This window comes from Neomonachus schauinslandi, chromosome 10, assembly GCF_002201575.2.
Source record: "Neomonachus schauinslandi chromosome 10, ASM220157v2, whole genome shotgun sequence".
NCBI lineage: Eukaryota > Metazoa > Chordata > Mammalia > Carnivora > Phocidae > Neomonachus > Neomonachus schauinslandi.
In genome coordinates this window covers 131,901,889-131,907,060 of record NC_058412.1, presented here as the reverse complement: position 1 = coordinate 131,907,060, position 5,172 = coordinate 131,901,889, and positions in this window count along the sequence as shown.

Sequence of the window (5,172 nt, the reverse complement as noted above, 5' to 3'; positions counted from 1 at the left end):
CACGTCTCTGCCCTTTGTGCTTCTAAAACCGCCAGCCGCTCCCAGTTTGAGTGCCTGCGACTCCACCGCTTGGGGTTTCCACCCCCGGGGGTTGCAGTTCACCGGCGCGACCCTGGCGCTCCGGGTTTCCGTCTGGGAGGCTGCAGTTCACATGCGCGTGACCCCGCCGCTCTGGTTTTCCACCCTGGGGGCTGCCCTAAAGTCCTTTCCCGACGCTACCGGTCTTCGAGTCTGTGCCCTGTCCGCAGCACGCGAGGCTGTCACTCACCGGCGGTGTAGGATCCCCACGGCCAGGCACCCTCCCACCGCCGTTTATCCTCCTTGCATTACTGCTTTTGATCCCCATGATTCTGACCAGACGCTCTTGTTTTACTTACGGTAGATTGTGATCCTGGAGTTACGGGCTGCAAGTCAGTGGCTGGTCGAGCTCAGTGCAGACCAGTGTGATCGGTCCACAGCCCGAGGTCCTGTTCACCACACAGCACCCCCTCCACCCCCCACCCCACCGCTGAGAAGCCCGGGGGCTCTGAAGAGACTTCAGGTGTTTCTTAGGCTCTGGGTGATGGGATTTTGGACGCAGCTTGTCTAGTGCATTACATTTCACTCGGAGTTTTGATTGTCAAATATAATGATTTTCTGTTAACATCGTTTTGAGCAGTGGTGTTTATTTCCTGCCCAATCACATAAGACGAACTGGAAGTCTGAATTCTGCCCGATAGTGCGCCGTGTTCTACCACCCTGTGTCCGAAGCAAGGTGACGCGATCAAAGCCCCCACCACCAGCGTTTCATTGTTCCCTCCGATGCCGAGTTTTTACTGGTTATTCACATGATAGACTCTTCATAAATCTAAATTTATTCTGTGTAAGGGACTGCTCTTTATCTGGGATTATGGCCATCCACCTGTGCCTTTTGGTGATAAAATGTCTTTTCTTGTGTTAAAAGATGGTGCTAGTAAATAACGTTCTATTTTTTATGTAGTAAAATAAGAAATTTATGCCATTTCCAACTGTGCTTGTGTTATTTTCTTTGGGGGGGTGTGAAATTTTGAAATGTTACCAGTTCATCAAATACAAGTTTTGAACCACTATCTTGGATACCTTATCTGCTAAAGGCAGAGTAAATATGTGCACCTATTAGGTGCCAAAATCTAAGGATATGATGGGGAGTAAAATATGAACAAACTTGAGAAATAAGTATATATATAAGAGTAAAGAAATACTTGCCATTTTACTGCTTACTAGTACTTCATAGTACCAAATATTCTGCCTTTTTCATCTTAGCTAGTCTGCTGGGAGTGTAGTGTGAAGTCTATTTATGAAGGTCAGTTATTTATCCATTCTGGTGTTGAAGGACATTTATTTAGATTGATTCCAGATGTTTGCTCTGATCAGCAGTGTTACATTGAATATTCTTGTACAAGTCATCTTGCTTTTTGTTATTAGTTTTCATTTGAATTAATTTCAAGCCCAGAAAAGTAGAAAGAGAATAGTACAATGAATATCTATATTCACATCTCCTGTGTTTAATAGTTGTTACTATTTTGACATATTGGTTTAATCTCTTATTTGCCAAAATTAAAGTGGATTAGCATCATAGCATTTTACCCCTAAATGTCTCAGTATGCATCCCTGAGAACTGAAGATGTCTAGGTACATGGTCAACATTCCACATCATACCTTATCACCTTAACAGTAGCTCCCGAATATCCTCTAATATCCTATTCACGTTAAATTTTTCCTAATAATCTCCCAAATGTTTTCGAAATCAAAACCCAATCAAGGACTCCTCATTGTACATTACATTTGACTGTTAGAGTCCCTTTTAATCTAGGGTAGTAACATCCCCCACCCACTGTTTTTTTTTTTTTTTCCCCCAGTGGTATTGTCTTGAAGACCTAAGGCCCATGGCCTATAGAATATCTTATCTTTTGGGTTTGGGGGTTACTTCTTTATGATGGTGCCTAACTGGTTCCTCTGTCACCTGAATTTTCTGTAAACTGGAAGTTATACCTAAAGGCTTGAATAGATTCAGGATAAACTTTTTGGCAAGAATATATGGTAGGTGTAGCCAATGTATATTCCACCTTGCTTGGGCGTTAGATGCTCAAGAGCATTCTATAGGCAGTTCAATCTCCTGTGCATAAATATTATTTCTGGATTAAACTTAGATCAAAATCAGGTCAAATGTCAGTATTCCCCTCTCTTGGCCCTTTTAGGACTCCAGAAATTGTGTCTTTCATTTAAACTGAGGGCGGACGGAGGAATGAAAACCAGCCATGTTTAAAGACCTTCAAATAGATCTGCACAGAGATTAAGACTCTTGCCTTTTGGAAGATGCACTGTTTCCTCTTGATAAGAAACCTGATGATAAAATATACACGTATTTCACAATGGAAAACACATAACATCTGGCTGTCCCACCATGGGAGATGCTAATATGACTGGCTTAAGATTGGGGTGGCCGCATCTCTGCACTGTAAAGTTACGTATTTCCCCTTGCAAATAGAAACTAATCTGCGGAAGGGTATGTTGGCATCAGGCAAATTCCACTTCCCCATCTGCCCTCTGTGCTGGGCCTCGTCTCAATCGCCTGTTTCATATGGAGTTGTAGGATGTTGATTTGCAAATTCTACCACATTGTCTGCATTGATTAGCTGACATTTTTCTGTAAAGAAGAAATTTCTTTCATTCACCGGAATTATAGGGTGACCCTAAATTATAGTCCCTGCTAGCAATAAAGAATCGCTCTATCCTAATGCTACTAAATGTAGCATTAAGCAATTCTTTCCCATTAATTATCAATTGTTAGAATAAGGAGACGGTAGGGCGCCTGGGTGGCTCAGTCCTTAAGCGTCTGCCTTCGGCTCAGGTCATGATCCCAGGGTCCTGGGATCGAGCCCCACATCGGGCTCCCTGCTCAGCGGGAAGCCTGCTTCTCCCTCTCCCACTCCCCTTGCTTGTGTTCCCTCTCTCGCTGTCTCTCTCTCTGTCAAATAAATAAAATCTTAAAAAAAAAAAAGAATAAGGAGACGGTATAATAATTATCTCCAGAGATGGCAGATAAGTTTAAGTTTTGTTTTTTTGGCACCTTCTTGTGTATCAACATGGATTTATGGATCTCTGTATATTTTCTCTGCTTCAATTATAGCCATTACTATTTCTGATGTTCTACTCATCTCAATATTGGCCATCGGGCACCCCTTCTGGTCGGCTCATATATCCTTTGGACATGAACGCATTACTCATTGAATGTTTCCTTGCCTTCTGGGACAACAGTATGTCCTAGATTGCACTTTCTTGCACAAAACTGAAAATTATTGTCTAGGATTAATTCTGGAAATCAGAATTACTGTTTTGTATGTATTCAGTATTTTGAAAAATAACGTCAAATTGCTCTCCAAAATACAGAACCAATGTACTTGTCCCTCCTGCACCAGGAAGGTACTGGAAATACTAGATCTCCCCTTACTTTTGTCAGTTCATGAGACGATCAGACTTCAGTAATTTTTCTAACCGGGTAGGTGAAAATGGTATTTGCTATTTTAATTTCCTTTTCTCTAATTACTAGCATTATTGAACCTATTTTGATATATATTTATTTACCATTTGAAACTTTTATTCTTTTGTTTGCTTCCTTGTATTCTTTACTCATTTAAATGGGTGACTCACCTGTTTTTTAAAAACTTCCCCTAGGTCATTTAAAGTAAACCCACGTACAGAATTTTTATGAGTAGCAGTTACCAAAGAGAGCGTGTTCTCCATTGCTTCCACTAGGGGTCACCATTTGCCTGTTTAGAAACTAGGGAATCATCCTAGGTGCCTGGGAAGAAAGTCTGTGGTTAAAATTTATCAGTGGCCACCTGGCCTTCTTTCTACTTGCTTGGGCATTATTAGATGCTCAAGAGCATTCTATAGGCAGTTCAATATCCTGTTCATAAATATTATTTCTGGATTAAATTTAGATCAAAGTCAGGTCAAATGTCAGTATGCCCCTCTCTTGGCCCTTTTAAGGCTCCAGAAATTGTGTCTTTCATTTAAACTGAGGGCAGACAGAGGAATGAAAACAGCCATGTTTAAAAGACCTTCAAATAGATCTGCACAGAGATTAAGACTCTTGCCTTTTGGAAGATGAACTATTTCCTCTTGATAAGAAACCCGATGACAAAATATACATTTGGTTTTTGCTAGGACTGTGGGCATGGCATGCCATCTGAGTTTTTTCTTTTCATCTGTAAGCTGGTCATTTTCAACCTGCAGGGGCTTTGCTTTTTGCTCTTTTAATATTAATTGGAGAAAAGGTCACTAAGTGAATTATATTGATCGAGACCTAATCCTTCATAGGAACTGTGAGCTCTTTTTAAAAACTTTTTTGATAACACGATGCATATAAAAGTGTCCAAATCATACGTGTACAGCTTAGATTTTCACCTGCTGAACACAACCACATAAGGAGCACCAATATCAGGAAATGGAACATGAGCAGCTCCCCTACCCTCCAGCTTCCTGCCTGCCTCTTTCTGGTCACCCCTCCCTTGGCCCCACCAAAGTAACCACTCTCCTGACTTCTCTCTTCAAAATTAGTTTAGCCTGTCTTTGTACATTTTATTAACGGACTTGAACACTGTGCACTCTTTTGAGTCTGGCTTCTTTCTCTCAATTTTATGTTTGTGAGGTTGATCCATATTGTTGAGTATAGTTGTTCTATCTATCTTTCCACCACAGTATAATATTCCATCGTATGAGTATGCAGTGATTTATTCTATCACTGATGAGCATTTGGGAAGTTTTCAGGTTTTGGCTATTATGAACAGGACTGAATCATGAACAATAATGTACATTACAATAACAGTATCACAGATAGCAGTGAACATTGTAGTGCATGTCTTTTGGGAATGTATGTGGAATTCCTGGAATCGATGGCAGTATTTGCTCGGCTGTGATAGATACTGCCCAAGACCGCTTTCCAAAGTAGTTTGAAGCTACTGCCACACCATCCATGTTTGGGAGTTCCTGGTGCTTCAAATCCTCACTAGAACTTGGTATTTCCCATCTTTCTCATCTTCGCCATTCTGGTGGGAGTAAATTGTGAGGTCTGTTTATTAAGGTCCTTTCTTTCTTTCCTTTCCTTTCTTTCTTTCTTTCTTTCTTTCTTTCTTTCTTTCTTTCTTTCTT